We start from the raw sequence: 20,988 nt of genomic DNA on the forward strand, positions 1-20,988 counted from the left end.
TGCCAGCTAGCCTCCACCATCTGCGTCTGGTGTATGGCGTTCCAGCAGCAGCCAAGGCCAGCTCTATGGCACTGCTCACTTCTGGGATTGCTGGGCTCTGATTGGTCAGCAGCTCCAGGCGAGCAGGAATTCCTGGTCTGGGGTCCTAAATCTGACAGAAAACCCACTGGCAGACAATCAGAAAGATTTAGTGAGCTTTCTCCCTGTAGTAGGACACGGATTCTCCTCCTGGAAATTCAATTGCTTTCGACTTTGTCTGTAAACAGGAAAATCCCAGCCTCAGCATTTATATTGCTCACACATTTCAGTTTCTAGACAATAGGAATCCCTAGGACATTGATAGTGAGGATTCCATGGTGATTATCCCATTGTAAATCAGGGAGAGATATTCAGCTTCTCTCTTTATGGAGGTTGCCATTTGTATGGTAGAAATGTTACCATTTGTGGTGTCTTGTGTGCTGCCTGAGTTTGAAAGCTAACTCATTACAGAACAGCATTCAAGTCTGAAATCTTTGGTCTGTATAGCACAGGGCCAGCTTTCCCTATTCAGCTCTGAAATAGCCATAGAATGCCATATCTATAAAAATCTACTTGTCATGACTTGTAAACACTTGAAAGTTAAATGTTACACATGTTGATCTTTATCCAGTATTTTTAAACTCAATAATTCTAAAAATATAAGGAAATATTCTTAATGATGTCTCTAAACTCATAAGCAACAGTACTTTGACAGAAACACATTTACAATAAGTAACAGATTTATAGCAATACTGTTGAAATGATCTTTCTATTTTTTAATTTGACCCAAGAACCAGGGCTTTGTTTTCTGTCCAAAACAAACTCAAACTTCTCCCTTTTATTAATAATCTGGCACAGTGTCTGAGAACCATGGAGCAGAGATCATTTAATGGTGCATATGCCTCTTATGTGATTACTGGTGATAAACACAGAACACTATGTGACTATCTTCAGCAGCCCATTGGTTTAGAACTGATTCTTTTGCTAAAACTCTGCTTTTCATGACAAGCCAACTTAAAGTGGCATAAAAGCTGAAATAAGTAAATCTCAAACAGTTAATGAGGGTGTAAATGGCTGCTCATCGTACCATGGAGTGCACTCAACACATTCTGAAAATCCCAAGGCCACAAGATAGTCTCGAGCAAGTCTGGTTTTCATTTTTTAAAATATAAATTCCATTGCTGTACTTGCAAGCACAGATAAATATAGAATTTCACTCCCATCAGAGCAGTTATAATTTAACTTCTGAAGACTAAATGCAACATTTGCAGAGCTGTTGACATTAGGGAAATAGTAAGAGTGAGATTTATGTTCAAAAAGGCCAAGACGGATCATAAACCCATTTAAACATGCACAGCTTTGTTTATTTTTTAAAATAGGTTTTCTGAAAATAGGTCATATTTTTTAAACCAAAAATGGGCAAATGAGTGAGAAATGACAAGCCTATGTTTCATCAGTTAATGTTTCACACAAAAACTCACCCGCTCGACATGAATGATTTGAGGAGAATTTTAAAAAATATATTTTAAGCTGTTGTCAATTACACATGCAGATATTGAAACAGATAAGAAATAAAAAGAAAGATCAAACCCATTATTCAAAATATCAAATTGTGTGTCCCCAAATAGTGTATGAAGTTTCTGTCAAATTAGAAACTAGCAAAACATCTGGTCCCAATGTGACTAGACTATAATGTCTTTAACAGCGACCTTTTACATTCACATGCACATGTGGATATTCATCATCTGGGTTTGCTCAATTACCTTCTTAACTGCTACAGTCAGAAGAATCTGCAGAAACTGAATACGTAACATACTGATGACTTCTGAGGTACCTTTAACTAAGATGCAGAACAGAGCATTTGTGCAATGTTCCCTGTATTTTCATTAAATACTGGGTAATACATTCAGTTTTGCGACTCTTATCCATCTTTCTGATACTTTTTCCAGCTGAACAGTCAAATAAGATTGTAGTTGTATTAGTTAAATTGGGAAGGATTATTATGAAAGTGTCCTTAAGCAACGTAGAATGCCATTTGGTGCCCTGGCCCTTTACTCTCATTTCAGCAATTCATCCCGTTTGGCCTCCTTTGTTCTGTAGCCCTAAAAATTGAATATTTATTCAATACTCTCCTTTGGATTGACATTCTGAGGAGGTGGTGGTGGACAGAGAGCTGGGAATAACCTTCGGGGAAAGCCCAGGAGGAATTTGCGAATCGGCTATTGGAGGAAGGTAATTCAGATATTGGAGTGGCCGATTGGCAAAGTGGGGATAGGAGAGATCCAATCACGAGTGCTGGCGGGAGGTCTAATGATAGATCATAGACACTACAGCATAAGAACAGGCCCTTTGGCCCACCACATCTGCACCAAACATGATGTCATTCCAAATTAATCCCATCTGCCTGCACATGGTCTAAATTCCTCTGTTCCCTGCCTGTTCGAGTGCCTGCCTATATGCTTCTTAAATGTTGCTATCATATCTGCTTCTAGCGCCTCCCCTGTTAATGCATTCCAGGCACCTACCACCCTCTTGTGCAAAAAAATTTTCCTCACACGTCTCCGTTAAACTTTTCCCCCTCTCACCTTTAACCTATGCCGCCTAGGATTTGACATTTCTACCAAAAAAGACTCCAAGTGTCCATTCTATCCATGCCTCAATTTTATATACTTCTATCAGATCACCCCCCTACCATCTACCTACTATTCCACCAGTATCCACACCCAGAAGATCACCAGGAGCCTTTTCTGCCACCTCCAGCAAAATGCCACCACCAGATACACATTCCCCTACCCTCCCTTGTCCACCTTCTGCAGGGACCGTTCCCTCCGGGACACCCTGATCCACACTTCCTTCACCCCCATCACGCCCCCACAGCCCTATGGCACCTTCCCCTGTAACCAGCGAAGGTGCAACACCTGTCCATTTACCTCCTCCCTCCCCAGTATCCAAGGGCCCAAGCATACCTTCCAGGTGAAGTAACACTTCACTTGCACTTCCCAGAATCTAGTCTACTGCATTCACTGCTCACAATGTAATCTTCTCTATATTGGGGAAACGAAGTGTAGACTGGGTGACCGCTTCATAGAACATCTACGTTCTGCTCACAGAAAAGACCCTGAACTACCTGTTGCCTGCCACTTTAATGCACCACCCTGTTTCCTGAACAACATCTCTGTCTTTGGTTCACTGCAGTGTTCTAGAGAAGCTCAATGCAAGCTGGAGGAACAACACCTCATTTTCCGCTTGGTGACTCTGCAGCCCTCCAGGCTGAGTACCGAGTTCAATAATTTTAGGACCTAAACCCCCCACCCCACACACCAGGCCTTGTTACCGCATAGCCTGCCATTACATACTACCTGTTATTAGTCACTAATAGTCCCCATGAACAACTATTCACCCTCCCAGCCTGATCATTATCAACTCTTTGTCTGTCCAACTGCTCTTTTCTCTCCTTAGGCTCTATCCTATCGATTACTCCCTACCCCATTCCCCACCCCTATTTTCTGCAAATAAACTGACATTTTCCCAGCTACCATCAGTTCTGAAGAAGGGTCACCAGACCCGAAACGTTAACTCTGTTTTGTCCTTCACAGATGCTGCCAGACCTGCTGAGCTTTACCAGCAACTTTGTTTCTGTTCCTGATTTACAGCATCCGCAGATTTTTCAGTTTTTATCTCCTAAAGGTCCTGTCATTTAATATATAGTTTGCTCTTGCATTTGACCTCCCAGAATGCATGCTATCACTTCACACTTGTCTGGATTAAACTCCACCAGCTATTTCTCTGCCCAACTTTCCAACTGCTCTAGATCCTGCTGTATACTTTGACAGCCTTCTTAACTATGTACAACTCTACCAATTTTTATGTTGGGTGCAAACTGACTAATCAGACCATCTACATTTTCATTGAAATCATTTATATATGTTACATATAACAGAGGTCCTGGCACTGATCCTTGCTCAACACCACTGGTCACAGAGCTCCAGTCAGAAAACACCCCTCCACAATTATCCTCTGTCTCCGATGACCAAGCCAATTTTGTATCCAACTTATCAATTCACAATATATCCCATGTGACATAATCTTCTGGACCAGCCTACCATGAAAGACCATGACAAATGCTTTAATAAAGTCCAGATAGTCGACATACACTGACCTACCATCAACCATTTCAATATTTCCTCGAAAAACTCAATCAAATTTGTGAGACAATACCTCCCCTATATAAAGTCATACTGAATGTCCCTAATAAGCCCATTCTTTTCCAAATATGAATAAATCCTGAGCCTAAGAATCTTCTCCATTAATTTCGCTCCCACTGATTTAAGGCTTACTGGCCTGTAATTTCCCAGATTATCTCTACTGCCCTTCTTAAACAAAGAAACACCATTAGCTGTTCTCCAGTCTTCTGGGACCTCACCTATGACTAAAGGGGATACAAAGATCTCTGACAAAGCCACAGCAATTTCTTTCTTTCCCTCTCTTAGTATCCTGGGATAGAATCCATTAGGCCCTGGGACTTAAACTACCTTAATGGTTTTCAAGACACCCAACACCTACTCCTTAATATCAACATGCCGTAGAATATCAACATATCCCTCCCTAATCTTACCATCATCCTACACCTTACAAATGCTCCCTTTATCTCTTAAAGATACTTTCAATATCTCTTGTCATCCATGGTTCCCAAATCTTGCCATCCTTATCTTTCATCCTCACAGGAATGTACTGGTCCTGAGCTCTGATCAAATGGCTTTTAAAAAACTCTCACATCAGATGTTGATTTACACTCAAACAGACATGCCCAATCTAATTTCTCCAATTTCTGCTTAGTACTGTTGTAAAACCAGTGTTATCTTTATCCATAACTATCTTAAAATTCATGGAAATCTGATTACATTTCCCAAAATGCTCCCCCACTGAAACTTTGATCACTTGACCAGACTCATTCCCCAATACACGGTCTAGTACGGCCCCTTCCCCAGTTGGACCATCCACACATTATTTCAAGAAGCCCCCCAAGATATACCCAATAAATTCTGCCCCATCTAAGTGTCAGGCACTAAGAAAGTCCCAGTCAATATTGGGGAAGTTAAAAATTACTCACTACAACAACCCTGTTGTTTTACATCCTTCCACGATGTGCCTACATATCTGTTCCTCTATCTCCTGCTGGCTATTGGGAGGCTTATAGTATAACCCCATCACAGTGATTGCACCTTTCTTATTCCTGAGGTTTATTCATAAGGCCTCCTTGGATAAGGCCTCCAAGATGTCCTCTCTTAGTGCAGCAGTGACGTTCTCCTTAAACACTAATGGAACTCTTCCACCACTTTTACTTCCCTTTATCACGACTAAAAGTTCCAAACCCTGAAACGTTGAGTTGCCAGTCCTGCTCTTCTCTCAACTAACTTTCTGTAATGGCTATGATGTCATAGTTCCATATACTAACCCAGGCTCTAAATTCATTTGCCTTATCTGTTATACTTCTTGCATTAAAATAAATACATTTCAGACTACCAGACCCACCGTGTTAATTTATCTGGCCCTGCTTTTTCTACCTGTTAGACTTATTTGGCTTAATCACTACCTTCTTCTCAATTACTCCACATGCTGACCTACTGCTCTGCTCTGCTTCCCAAACATGTGTCACGCTAATTTAAACTCTCTTGAGTGGCACTAGCAAACCTCTCTGTCACGATATTGGTGTCTCTCCAGTTTAAGTGCAACCCATCCTTCTTGTATATGTCCCTCCAGTCTCAGAAATAATTCAATGGTTTGGGGCAGCAGGTAAGCTTGAGGGGCATTGGGGCTGGAGGTAGGGTCAGTCCAGCTTCTCCTGGCCCACAAGAAATACTTGAAATAAATTTATTCCAATAGATCTGATCCCTCTCACGTCCTTTCAGCTCCTAGGCTTCCCAAACACCAGGAGACCAGAGCTGCAGTCGATAAAGTTGGTTCAATTGAAGGCATACCCATCATTAAAATAGTTTAGTTGCGGACACACCTTCTGACAGCAGGATTACCATTGATGCAATGACCAGTCACCTGTATCTCACCAACCCACTTTCATTTAAACCTTAAATGGTGGCAAGTTGAGGTCAAATTGTGAAGAACTGACTCCCCCTTGCACGTTTCCCCACACCACCACCTCATTCGGCAGGTGTTAAAATGTCCATTTGAGATGATGATCTAAACTACTTGAATTGAGTGGACTTTATGGCAACAACAGCTGACTTATTTTCATCCATATCCATGTTCAAATCCAACCCGTTCCAGAGGTGTGCCCAAACATCCTTGAACAAGCTACTTCAAAAATACCTTACACTTGGATGTGAGGGTGCTTATGGCTCAGTGGTAGCGTCCCTGTCTCTAGACTATAAGATGTGTGTTCAAGTCCCAACTGCTCCAGATGTGTGTCCTAATGTTGCTGAACAGGTTGATAAGAAAATATCTTTGATCTGGGTGTTTGTGGTTACCCTAGCATTTTTATAACTAACTGTTTAGTGTAGGTAAAACGCATCAAAGATGCTTTTGATTCTGGGGAGAAGGCTGTGTTTTGGAATTGTTGTTATTGATGAGGTATGCATTATTCAAAAGTGAATGAAGTCAGCTACTAATAGCATTACTTGGAACATGAACTATACTGTTGCAGAAACTATAGCCGCTAGGGACCTTCTGGTAAGTGTTTACTTACAAACATTCAGGTTCCTGTTCAGTGAACTACATACACAAACTAATCAGACAAACATGATTCTGTTCCTTGAGTTGCCTCCAATCCTTAATAAATATTTGTACTGGCCATAGCCCCATTTGTTTATAGAAAGTCATTTGCAGATTCAGTCTCATTAGAAAGTCTTAGTGAAGCATGTTACTACATACAAAACAGCTCTGTATTTTCTACAGTGTGTTTGACTATCATACTAGTACATAACATTTCTAAAGAGTTTTTCTTGCTGAAAATATGCCATATTTATTTTACATTATGATCTTTCTCATAAAAATGTGTGACTTATAAAGCTCCAACTACGAGTTCATCAAAGAAATTAATGTGTTGAGGTACAGACTTGTGTTTATCTTTTAATGATGGATCAGCTCTTGGGAACCATTAATTGGCAACATGGGATTTTTATTTTACAGGTATAGATTTTCTGATTATTCTCACTCACCGTGCCAACAAGGCTGGGTAATCTGACTGATAGGTAAATAGGTTGAAAATAATATATCATTTGAGACCTTCAGCTCCCTCCTTTACTAATATGGAGGCCTTTTGCACAGAAAAGCCTCAATAAAGCTCCTGCAATGAGGTATCATCCTGGTATTAGCCATTTTGGCAAACAGTAATCTTGTTAACTGTGACTAAATGATCCATTGCTACACAACAGAAGTCGTGGGAATTGCTGCTGTCCAATTGACTGGCAGTTCTCTGAGGCAAGACTGTCATTTACTGACAATTGTGGATTAGTCAATTGCTTTTCAGGGATTTATTAACTCGATGTATTAGTTGAAACAGTAGAACACATTATAAGTTATGAAGCAGACATTACAGCAAACCAACAGCTGTCAGTGTGTACAACTTGCAGAGCCACTGCAGATTAATCAACAGGCAGACTTGCAACTTTATGTGTGGACAGAATGTAGAGTCTTTAAAGGTAAACTCTGTTAAAGGCTGGGTACACACAAAATGTCTCCCTCTTTTCCAAAAGAAGGTTTAACCATTTTTCAACTTACAAATAAGCCAATGAGACCCTAGGATGCTCTAATTTACTGATATGTCCAAGTCTCATGATGGTGACTTTGTCTAAAGGTTCAGTTGATTTCTATGATTGTCAGTTGTCCTTCATGGACTGCAGGCTCCTTAAAAGCTTTGAGCTGATTTCGAAGCTTCTGGTTCTATGCCCTAGAGTCTTCTAATTCTTTAAAGGTTTTAGCCAATTTGGTCCAGTGTAGTTTTTCCTTTAGAGTCTGTTCTAATAACTATTTGGCATCTTCAACTTTTCTTTCTGTTTTTTCTCCTTTGGACTCTGAACCTCTTCCATTTGCTGCTTCGGTGGTTGTTTGGTTTCCTCTGTGTCTTGTTTGAGTTCTTTCAGTGAGCTATTTTAAAAATATCTTACATAGGATATGCGTGTCACTGGCAAGACTGACATTTGTTGCCTATCCCTAATTTTGCTTAAATTGATTCACTTTCTAGACCATTTCAAAGAACTGTAAAGATGAAATCACATTGTTTTTGGTTTTGAGTAACATGTAATACCAGATTAGGTAAGGAAAGCAGATTTCTTCGTTATTGCTGGCATTTATTTATGAAAGGGCTGTGTCCTGAGTCATTGGTAGTTCCTTGTTGTATGCACTGTGCATCACAATCTGTTTTTGCAGGTCTGCTATTTTCTCCAGCATTGGTTTGAACTCAATTCAATGTTTCTGTAACTGCTCCCGCTGAGCCTGATCAGTTTTATAAATGAAGTGTTACAGATGTTTCTATAAGCTAAAAATCTTTTCTTTCAGTTGATGATATAGAGCTTATAGTTCATCCTGCTTCCTTTCTTTCTATTTCAGCTTTTCAGTCATCTTTGTAGGTTGAGCAGAGTTTGGCCTTTTCCTTGTGAAATTTTGTCTTTTTCTTCACAACAGAGAGCTGAGATTTTAGATCCACTAATTCACTATAAAGTGCTGTTTTCCATCCTTCTTTCTTATTCAGTACAGCAAGTATTTCTTGAATATTCTGCTACAGTTCCTGTTGTGTCCTGAGATTTGAGTGATTCCACAGAATATATAGTTGTACTCAGCTTGCTTAATCCTGCACAGGAAATTGGTGAACCATTAAATGCTGGAAGATTTACATTCATAGGTTTTGTCATGATTTCCCTGTTGGTGGATATAATTTTTTTTAGAATTTGCAGTGGCAGTACTATATATGAACACTTGGCACTGTGTCAAGCTTAGCAAACAATGAATAGTTGCCAGTTTTCTGATGACAGGTAATTTGAAGTTTTGCACTTTGTACAGTGCAGTAAGGGTGGAATGTTTAAGTAATCACTTGACACACCTTCTGTCTTCGGTCAAGTTTCAAGTAGTCCTTAGTTTTCATTGGTGGGAAGAGATTTCTCCAATGGTACCTTGTACTCGTGGCCTTTTATATACTTCTAGTGCCATATCCAATGATCACTTGCCTTTTTCAAATCCTTCTCAATGGGGATTTCCCTGCACACTAGTAAGCTGTGCTTTCAATACTCCAATGCTGTACATCAAGAGTTGTCACATGCAATTCAGCATAATTTAAAATTATCAACCATGTGTTTCACCTTTAGATTAACTTGTTTGCTGACTGTTCAAGCATGATGTTTTCCACAACTGCTGCCATGCCATATTGATGATAATAGTTCAATAGTTAATCACTGATCAGGGATTAATTAAGTCTATGAACTAGCTTATTTAAAACAATAAAACACATTATAAGTTATGATGCAGACATTACACCCAACTGATTGATTTTCTGTGTGCATCTTGCAAACCCACAGCAGACTAACCAGCTGGCAGAGTCACAATAATGTATACACACACCACATGGAGGATTTAAAGGTGAGCTCTCTAAAAGACAAGATGTCCATTCGGCAGGGACTTCCTCATTCAGATGGTAGAATTCTTGCTTACAGCTTATTAATGGCCAAATGACTATGAAATGGCAGTGGGGCAGCTGATCTCCAGCCTCTTCCATGCCCCCAACCTTTTAGCCAACAGTGTTAGAGGGAATTCAGTCCATGCTCCATGGGAAATCTGCAGGCTGGATGAAACTACTCTATGGGCTGAGATTTTATATATTTGTATGTTAACTAGAGGGTTTTGCACCTGTACCCAAATTCCTGCACTGTCCTGGATAAACTAACATTAAAAATTGATCGAAAGATGTTAACATGTGGCATTTCTTTCAATCTGAGCCCTGAGGCAGCAGATCCAGATCACCATTGCACTGACTGGCTTATGCCAGTGTTAATACCTTGGAAACTTTTCACACCTGCCTAATTAAACAGTGAATTGCCATATGTTTGATGTTCTGAAGTGGTTTGATACAGGAGCAGTACTTTAACCTCTGCAAGTCACCATGAATTAAAATTATTTTCCATGGGGCAATCAGTAAATCTTATCAACAAATTTCATCAACAGCCAAAGGAAAGAATAAAATGTTCAATTCTCAGCTGCTGTATTCCAGGTCCTGATGAACTAGGTGCAGGAAAAGTGACAGGAGACCACTCTTCTAGCAGCATATACTCGGCTTTGAGACAAGTCCCTAACAAGGATGAATCTGGTGTTCACAAAAATTTGTAATAGATAAAGATAAGTTTTTACAGCCGTAGAAAAGATGCCTTTTTCAACTGAAACTGTGTGAGTGAAGAATGCATCCCACAAAATGTCCCTTTCACCTGTTACAGCTTAACTAAGATCAAGTGCAAAGGTCTTGTTAGCTCATTAACACATTCTTGCATACCCTTGTTGTGCTGAACAAATTTTGAAGCTTCTACTGAAATCTGGAATTGGTATCATGTTTGCAGTTGTGAAGTTGTAGCCCCAGAGAGAACTTCAATACAGCTAGTCATGCCAGCTCATTAAGTTGCATGCATCACAATGTAGGGAGGACATTGGAATTTTAATAACGATGCTAGTTCTTTACTTGGAGAGAAGTGTAGAACACAACAGGAGGGAGCAAAGATATACAAAGATGAACCTGATAAGTATATGCTATTAGCCAATTTAAAAAGGCAACTTTACAAATTGCGGGGTGAAGAAGGAGGGAGTGGAGAAGGGTGAGGCCAGAACCTGCCTGAGCTCAGGGCTAATATATTTTTTTCTCTCATTTGCTTTCTTACTTATTTACTCACTCAATGTAACATGACAACACATTACACATTGAACCCTGGTTGAAGGGCAGCCTTCCAACAAATATTCTTTCCATTTGAGCAGGTACGTCCCTCACTGCCCTCCCCCAACATGATTCCAAAATCACAGAACTGTTGGGATGCAGAAAGCCATTTGCTCCATTGTGTCTGTGCCAGCTCTCTAAATGAGCATCATGCCTTTCTGTCATTGTCCTGCCTTTTCTGTCCTGCACATTGTTTCTATTTAACTAATCATCTCATGCTGTTTTGAATGCCTTGGTGGAACCTGATTGAACTCCATTGTATCGTATTTCCATGTAGTGCATTCCTTCCTCTAACGACTGAAAAAAAATGCAAGAAAGGAGTCTCCTCCACCGACTCCCACAGCTACCTAGAATACTCCTCCTCCCACCCACCTTCCTGCAAAAATGCTATCCCCTATTCCCAATTCCTTCGCCTCCGCCGCATCTGCTCCCAGGATGAGGCATTCCACTCCCGTACATCTCAGTTGTCCTCGTTTTTCAAGGACCGTAACTTCCCCTCCTCGGTGGTCGAGAACGCCCTCAACCGTGTCTCCCACATCTCCCGCACCTCATCCCTCACACCCCGTCCACGCAATAAAAACCAAAAAGGAATCCCCCTCGTCCTCACGTACCACCCCACCAACCTCCGGATCCAACGCATCATCCTCCGACACTTCCGCCATCTGCAATCCGACCCCACCACCAAAGACATCTTTCCCTCCCCACCTTTATCTGCTTTCCGGAGGGACAACTCTCTCCGTGACTCCCTTGTCCGCTCCACACTCCCCTCCAGCTCCACCACACCCGGCACTTTTCCCTGCAAAAGCAGGAAGTGCTACACCTGCCCCCATACCTCCTCCCTCACCCCCATCCCAGGCCCCAAGAAGACTTTCCACATCAAGCAGATGTTCACCTGCACATCTGCCAATGTGGTATACTGCATCCGCTGTACCCGGTGTGGCTTCCTCTACATCGGGGAAACCAAGCGGAGACTTGGGGACCGCTTTGCAGAACACTTACGCTCGGTTCGCAACAAACAACTGCACCTCCCAGTCGCGAACCATTTCAACTCCCCCTCCCATTCCTCAGACGACATGTCCATCCTGGGCCTCCTGCAGTGCCACAACGATGCCACCCGAAGGTTGCAGGAACAGCAACTCATATTCCGCTTGGGAACCCTGCAGCCCAATGGTATCAATGTGGATTTCACAAGTTTCAAAATCTCCCCTCCCCCCACCGCATCCCAAAACCAGTCCAACTCGTCCCTGCCTCCCTAACCTGTTCTTCCTCCCACCTATCCCCTCCTCCCACCTCAAGCCGCACCTCCATCTCCTACCGACCAACCTCATCCCGCCCCCTTGACCTGTCCGTCCTCCCTGGACTGACCTATCCCCTTCCTAACTCCCTACCTACACTCACCTTTCCTGGCCCCATCCCCGCCTCTTCGACCTGTTTGTTTCCTCTCCACCTATCCTCTCCTCTATCCCTCTTCTATCCGCCTCCCACTCTCTCCCTATTTATTTCAAAACCCCCTTCCCCTCCCCCTTTTCTGATGAAGGGTCTAGGCCCGAAACGTCAGCCTCTCTGCTCCTATGATGCTGCTTGGCCTGCTGTGTTCATCCAGCCCTGCACCTTGTTGTCTCGGATTCTCCAGCATCTGCAGTTCCTACTATCTCTCCTCACATTATGTTTACTTCTTTTGTAAGTCACTTTAAATTTGTGTCCTTTTGTAATTGATGCATTACAAATGGAAAGTTTGCCCCTGTCTTCTCTGTCCAGGCCTCTCGAGAAAACCAGTCCCAACTCTTTAAATCTATCTTCATTACTGAAGTTTCTCATTCCTGGACCTGTTGTCAAAATCCTCTTCTGTACTGTCTTCAAAACCTTCACATCCTTTCCAAATTGTGGTGCCCATAATTGTACACAAAACTCTCGCTGAGATTTATCATTAGCAAATTCAGCAATGTCCCTACCCATATACTCTAAGTCTCTATTAATAAAACCGAGAGTACTGTATGCTTTATGAACTGCTATCTCCACCTGTTCTGCCATCTTTAATGACGCTCACTCAGTATCGGCAACCAGAGTTCCAGCTCCAGGTGGAGGTAGGGAGGTTGTTTCTACTAGCAGGTGAAACTAGGACTAGGGGGCATAGCCTCAAAATAAAGGGAAGCAGATGTAGGACTGAGGTCAGGAGAAACTTCTTCACTCATAGGGTTGTGAATCTGTGGAATTCCCTGCCCAGTGAAGCGCTGAATGTGTTTAAGGCAAGGCTAGATAAATTTTTGAACAGTAAAGGAATTAAGGGTTATGGTGCGCGGGCGGGTAAGTGGAGCTGATTCTCAAAAAAATCAGCCATGATCTTATTGAATGGTGGGGCAGGCTCAAGGGGCCAGATGGCCTACTCCTGCTCCTAGTTCTTATGTTCTTATGTTCTTATGATGCATCATTATTGGCAAAAGGTAGAAGTGTCCCAGGGAGCTGGGTTAGGCTTCAGTTAGCGTAGAATACATTAGTACAACAGCGTATAGTACTGGTGGGGACATGTCTGTCACTGTACAACACTAGGATACAGTAATGATGGAGAGACATATGTCACTGTATAACACTGGGGTATAGTCCTAGTGGGGACAGGTCTGTCACTACATAATGTTGCTTTTACAACTGCAGCGAACAGGTTTGTCTGTGGGTAACAATGGACTGGAGCCCTAGTGGGCTCAAGTCTGACACTAAGGTGCGGTACTGGTGTGGACAGGTCTGTTATTTTCTTACAGTAGGGCACAGTATTGGTGGGGACAGGTTCAACTGTGTATAACACTGGGGTACAGTAGTGGTGGGGACAAGTTTGTCACTGTAGAATGATTGCTTTATGAACAGTGTGTTGATCAGATCACATCTCAAATACTATGAGCCATTTCAGTCTCACTATGTAAGGAAAGATATAAAAACGCTGCACCCAACACTACATCTGACTGGAGTGGGCTTAATGGTCCTTTTCCTCCTTCTGTTATATGTATTTTTATATCATTCTGTCCAAACCTGTTATGAAACATCTCCAAGGCAGGTGCGACTTGAACATGGATCTCTGGCTTGGAAGGACAGAAGCTGCTATTATGCCACAAGAGCCCTCAAATCAGAAATATCAAGAGATGTAACCGCAGGACTCAAATTCACATGGGGAAATCTCGATGGATCTCAAACCCATCACTTTAACACTCAGCCATGACGATAGTTGCCTGTCCAGCGATATTACCGCTACACCACCATCTCTCCTTAAATGGAAGAGTTGTGCACTTGCTGGAACAAATTTACATTGGCCAGTACAGAGAACGACTCCCTGCGTATGTTATTATAAGCACCACACTTATCCATCTGAGCCAACCAGCAACCTGTTCATATAAGCTTCCATGGACCTTAAAGGCTCTTGATATTGAGAATGATATTGTTGGTTATTGGTGACCAATTAAATTCATTTCAGGCTCTTCACAGCCTTAGCCAAGTTATGAACTAATGTAAAAGAAAATGTCCATGATCAGTTGGGAACCTCCCTTCTTTCAAGAAGTGACGACATGATGTATTGCCAAAAAAGTAGTACCATAACTCTGAGCTGGTCCCTTGTGTCATTTTTTGTGTACGATGATCCCCTAGTTTCACATTATTTTTCTGTTTAAGAAGGCCATTGTATTCAGGACAGGCAGCAAAGCAGGTGTGGGCATAATCTGTAATGCCCTGTACTTTAAGAAGACCCACCATGTTAAAATAAAGTGCAGTGACTTTTACAGAGGGAGGCTTTCCATGGGAAAGTGATGAGAAAATATTTTTCCAATGGTGACAATGCCTCAGTCATCTGCTGCATATGTTGGTGAATTGACAGGTTTAACATCTATTCCCTAAGGTGAATTAAATAATTAAAAGATGTGAACAATACTTAAACAAGCCAGAGAGAGCGACATAAATCTGTGAGGGCTTCCCTGGGGAAGTGATTGGAGGAGGTGGATCTCATCAGGTACCTGCACCTTGGCTTGTGGACATGGCTCCTTTGAAAGAGTATTCCACCTATAATGTAAACAGAACGGCCTTTAATTCATTCTCAAAAACATTTCCTCTGACAGAAGAGATGGACACTCAGGCAATTGATATGGCTTGAATTGCTTTACCTAGAAATCCCAAAGTGTGGTCACAAAGTCTGATTTAAAGTACAGGAAACTCTTTTAGAAAGCAGAAATCTTAGAAGAAAAAGTATCAGCAAGAAACAGTTGTCTTATTCTATGATTTCTATTTACAGCTGCCTTTTAAAAGTTTACAACCTCTCTAAGATCAATGATGCCGTTTCAACATTTGGGTTGAGGGATTGTGTCGCATGCTCCCGCTGAAAAACACAAAGAGTTGGCTTTACAGTAAATCAATGTACTTTTCATATAAAAAAATAACAGTGCAAAAAAATCATGGAAACAAAGAAACATGAATATAGGAGCAGGAATAGGCTTTTCTGCATTCATGCCTACTCTGCCATTCAATTTAATCATGGCTGATCATCCAATTGGGTCCCCTATTCCCTCTTCTTCCACATACCCTTTGATACCTTTAGCCCTCAGAACTCCATCTAAATCTTTCCCGAAAGTCTTCAGTGTTTTGGCCTCAACAGTTTCCCATGGCAGAAAATTCCACAGGCTCCCAAATCTCTGAGTGAAGAGATTGCTCCTCATATCCAGTCATTGAGAACATCCTTCCTGCATCTCCCTTGTCTAATCCTGTTTGAATTTTATAGGTGTAGGGTGTATGAAAAATTTTCTGTACAATTTCCAGCTTACATCTGTTCCCTGCAGGTGTCAATAAGATCCATAAATCAGAAAATTGATCCATTTAGGTTTAGGATTGTGGAGGTCTCTAATATCAGAGAAAATCAACAAAACTGCATGACTTGGTAGTTGTGTTGCTTCTTAATGATCTGATCTTCAGCTTAAACCTAATTAACCTCCTAAAATATTGATACAAATTTAATTCAAACCCAGAGAATAGATTTAAATGTCATTGTGGACTTATTTCGAAACTCATGTCCTCTACCAGCTGGAAGGTCAAGGACCAATGCATGGCAGTATGATTGTCTTCAGAAAGCAACCCACCAACATGTTCTTCAGAGCAATTAAGGTCGGGCAATAAATGCTGGCCTAGCCAGTGATGCCCTTATTCCCTTCAATGAATATTTTAAAAAGAGCAGTTTGAAGATATTTCTGGAGATGAGGGAGTGAAGTCTTCCCTCCCAGTCCTTAAGTAGACATTTCACCTTCTGTAGGTCATGATATCAGGCCCATACTTGTTTCGGCTTCAGTCTTCCCCTCTGCAAGCAAGAACATCTCCGGAACCCCATCAGAAAGTAGAAGCGCATCAGTGCCAACAAAGAAATAGACTTCTAGGCCAGAATCTATAAGATGTTCTTGCAGAGGACCATAGCCTGCAGGTTGAATACAAAGTTAGGCAGTAGCAGGAAATTCAGAATATCTACTAGACTTAGTCTGCACCAACTATTTGGACTTGGCAGACATTGAGAGTTTTAAGTTTTGTATTTTCATACCCATATATTTCTAACCCTTTCTTCAAAAGATCATCATCATTCTGCAGGTGATTTCCATCATTAACAAGGGCTTGATTTTCCCAGATAGTCTGCAAGCTGAAACAAAGGTTTGTTTTTTTGCTCTCTTGCTCTCAAGTTTACTTTTTAAATGAAAACTCATCATTCATTGATTGCAGCAAAATACTCTCATTGTCAATTATTCACAATGACCTTCAAACTCTGGATATTTCAGTAAAGCAATACTTTCACCCCAATCAAGGTATCTCTTTGTTATGTCAGTTGCGTAAGGACACTGGCTGTCTCTGTAAAGGATTTGTGGAAACTTACCGTAATCTTTTCTTTCTTAGCCTCCGAGATCCATTAGTGTTGTGTGACTTCCAATAGCTGGTCTTTTAGTTCAGCAATCTCCTTCAGGTAATTAGATTATTCCTATCCTGTTCACATTTAATACGTTCACACTCTTTCAATGTTTAACTTGAAGCTTCTTCAAGCTTTCCAAATCCTGTTCAACTCTAGAAGTTCGAGAGCCTCTGCTTACTGATAGCACTTTTGTGTGTTTCCATGGTTGGAGATTCAGTTGCACATTCCAGCTGCTGTTTATATGGATTAACAATTTCTCAATGTTCAAAATTAGCATGATTCAATTTGGTTTTAAGCATATCCTTTTCCCTGGATAGGTTTTCATTAGCTGATTGCAATTGTTGAACTAGCTCTCGATGTGCTGTTTCTAAGAATTTAAGCTTTTTTCTCAGAATGTATCACATTTATCTTGATGGTGTTTGTACATTGTTGTAAAAATGCATACAGCTGATTTTTGTTATCAAAGGTGAGGTACCAATCACTATGTCTAAAGCATCCATGTCTATGAATCTGTGTGTTGTAACCCATGATTGTGACCTGTTTTATGTATGATGGAAAATTCCAAACCACCTCCATCGTCTGAAACATTTCTGATGTTGTAGCCACTTTGGTGGATTTAGAAAATGCTGAAGATTTGCTTGCGTTCTTTGTACTACAGCCAGAGGGTTGTGGGAATCTGGAATGCACTGCCTGGGATGGTAGCTGAGGCGAGAAACCTCACAACATTCAAAGAATACTTGGATGAGCACCTCAAGTGTCACAACTTTCAATGCTATACATGGGCCTAGTGCAAGAAAGTTGGAAGAGAGCAGGAAGTAGTGTATTTTTGGTGGTACAGACTCAATAGTCCAAAGACCCTCTTCTATACTGTGTGATGCTATGAATCATTCAGCAGGAGGGCACCTACCATCTGTTCGTCACACCTGGCTTGGAAAATTGACAGATCTTTTACCTTCAGGTGAATTTCCCCTTTGCTGACTGGCAGGGGAAGATGCAGGTAATGATGTTCCTATCATCTGCTGCTTTGTCCTTCTAGGTGGTGTAGGCCATGCTGTTCAGCGTTTCCTTGGTAAGTTGCTGCAGTGTATCTCGTAGATGGTACATGCTGTGCGTTGATGAAGAAGGCATTGAATGCTTTCTGCATTGATCAGATTTATCATCGCTTCAAAGCACACAACAAACAGACATGAGGGAGGCGTTTCAGTTTGTCACATTCGTCTTTCAGAGGTTGTGATAGGTCAAGAACCTGGGGTTTCCCTGTTGGCCAGGTTTTCCTGGATTAGTCTTCACTATGGTACAGCCAGGGACAGACTGTGAGAGAAGGTGCCATTCCACTCCAATACTGTATTCTTCCCGATAATATTGAGATAGTGCATACATTGTATGTATTCTGTAAAACAGCTGAGAGTATCATTGGACATTGGTGCCTCAGGTGAAAGAGACTTGTGGGAGATGGGAGCGGAGGAGTGAGGCTAGGAATTCCGTGTCAATGGTGAATTTGATAATGGTTAGTAGAAGGACTGTGAAAGTACCTGGGGGAGATGTAGAGTAAAAGTTTAACTCTACCTTTCTTCTCAACATAGCTGCTGAGCATATGTGCAGGTGTCATGTTATAGGTTGTCAGACCAAATGAAACTAGCACTTGAGGGTTTCAGAAGATTCCTTCTGTTACCATCATACAGAGTCATATAGCACTGAAACAGACCCTTTGGTCCAAATCGTCCATGCTGACCAGGCATCCACATCTGACCTAGTCCCATTTGCCAACATTTGGCCCATATCCCTCTCAACTCTTCCTAACTACATATCCATCCAGATGCCTTTTAAATGTTGAAATTGTACCAGCCTCCACCACTTCCTCTGGCAGCTTGTTCCATACACACACCACCCTCCTTGTGAAGAAGTTACCGCTCAGGGCCTCCTTAAATCTCTCCCTTCTCACTTAAACCTATGTCCTCCAGTTTTGGACTCCCTTACTCTGTGAAAAAAGCACTTGGCAATTCACCCTATCCATACTCCTCATGATTTTATAAACTTCTATAAGGTCACCCCTCAGTCTCCGCTGCTCCAGGGAGAAAAGCCCCAGCATGTTCAGCCTCTCCTTATAGCTCAAACCTTCCAGTCCCGGCACAGCCCAGTTTCCTCTGGGTGCTCAGGTTTCCTCCCATAGTCCGAAGATGTGCAGGTTGGGTGGATTAGTTGTGCTAAATTGACAATAATATCCAGGAATGTGCAAAATACGTGAATTAGCCATGGGAAATGCAGGGTTACAGTAATAGGGTTGGGGTGTGGAGCTGGGGGATGTTCTTCAGAGGGACGGTGTGGACTCGATGGGCTGAATGGCCAGTTTCCACACTGTAAGGATTCCATGATTTCCCATGCACAAAGCCATGTTGACTATCCATAAGTAATCTTTACCTTTCCAAATGCTTGTAAATCCTATGCCTCAGAATCCACTCCAACAACTTACCTACCACTGACATAAGGCTCACTGGTCTAATAGTTCCCTGGCTTTTCCTTACAGCCTTTCTTAAATAGCGGCACCACATTAGCCAACCTCCAGTCTTCCAGCAGCTAGCCTGTAGCTATCAATGATACAAATATCTCAGCAAGGGGCCCGCAATCACTTTCTGACCTTCCCACAAAGATCTGGGAAACACCTGATTGAGTGCCAGGGATTTATGTACCTTTATGTGTTTTAAGATCTCCAGCATCTCAGCTTCTGTAATATGAACTCTTTCAAGACATCATTATTTAATTCCCCAAGTTCCTTAGCTTCAATTGCCTTTTCCACAGTAAATACTGACACAAAATATTTGTTTAGTATCTCACCATTTTCCTGTGGTTCCACACATAGATGGTCATGTTGATCTTTACGGGGCCCTATTCTCTCCCTAGTTACTCTTTTGCCCTTAATATATTTAAAGAATCTCTTTGGATTCTCCTTAACTCTATTAGCCCAAGCAATCTCATGTTTCTACCCTCTTTTTGCCCTCCCTCTTAAGTATACTCCTACTGCCCTTATACTCATCTAGCGATTCACTCGATCCTGGTTGTCCAGACCCGAAACGTCAGCCTTCCTGCTCCTCTGATGCTGCTTGGCCTGCTGTATTCATCCAGCTCTACACCTTGTTATCTCAGATTCTCCAGCATTGGCAGTTCCTAATTTCTCTGATGTATACCTCGTTCTTTTTCCTGACCAGAGCCTCAATTTCTCCAGTCATCCAGCATTCCCTACACATACCAGCTTTGCCTTTCATTCGAACAGGAAAAAACTGTCTCTGAACTCTCGTTATCATATTTGCGTTGAATAAAGCCAGATAGTGTTCATTCACCTGAATGTAGATCTGATCTTACTACATAGATGCACAGTGAACTTCACCTCTCTGGAAATGTCAGCATTAAGTGTGTTCCAATTAAAATAATTATAACTTTGAGTTGCCTGTATACGTAAATAGAAAATATTTGAAGAAAGCAATTTCTTCAAAAAGTAACAACTATCGAATCAAACACTGAGCACGAAATATAAAACATTAAAAATATATTTCACTTAAGATTATGAGAGGTTGCAAAAAGCATTTCTTCTGTTCTTAATACATTAGCTGTTAAAATGAAGAGTCTGTAATGTTAAGGTGTCCCTCAGTACATTATAGCTTTAAAACCCCACTCTATGATTGAGTAATATATGCTGACACTCCAGTGCATAACTGAAAGAATGCAATAATGTTCCCAGTGGTATTCTTCAGATGAACCATGAAGTTAAGGAGATCTGTTCAGGTGACTATTAATAATTCCATGGTCCTATTTGAAGAAGAGTAGAGAGTTGTCCCAGATGTCTGGCCAACATTCCTTCCTCAAACAACGTTGCCAAAAGCTGATTAACTGGCTGTTAATCTCATGAATATCTGTGATGCTATACTGTGGATGAAACAATCTCAACAATTCTTTTCAAAACAGGAGTCACTGTTTATAAAACATGCTTTTTAAGCAATTTGTGATGCTTTTGAGAGGGAATTGTGGCATATATTTATTTTTATCTTGCACGTATTTCCACTAACCTAAAGTAATTTGTTTGCTTTCATACGTTCATCACAATATGCAAATTATTTTAGTACCATCTACAGGGTCCAGGTTCTAA

At 41.5% G+C, this 20,988-nt stretch overlaps 2 long non-coding RNA genes across 2 annotated transcripts in view; one reads left to right on the plus strand and one right to left on the minus strand.

The window, feature by feature from the left end:
- Window positions 1-15,225: 15,225 nt before the first annotated feature.
- Window positions 15,226-16,877, minus strand: LOC125484110. The gene is made up of 3 exons (XR_007262969.1): window positions 16,818-16,877; window positions 16,203-16,370; window positions 15,226-15,287 (listed from the first exon to the last, which is right to left on the minus strand). It is a non-coding gene; the product is annotated as an uncharacterized LOC125484110 (long non-coding RNA).
- Window positions 16,762-20,988, plus strand: part of LOC125484109 — a 77,846-nt gene continuing 73,619 nt past the window's right edge. The window contains exon 1 of the long non-coding RNA XR_007262968.1: window positions 16,762-16,904. This is a non-coding gene — a long non-coding RNA (uncharacterized LOC125484109). The remainder of the gene's footprint in view (window positions 16,905-20,988) is intronic.

This window comes from Rhincodon typus, chromosome 9 (assembly GCF_021869965.1).
Source record: "Rhincodon typus isolate 14 chromosome 9, sRhiTyp1.1, whole genome shotgun sequence".
Taxonomy (NCBI): Eukaryota; Metazoa; Chordata; class Chondrichthyes; order Orectolobiformes; family Rhincodontidae; genus Rhincodon; species Rhincodon typus.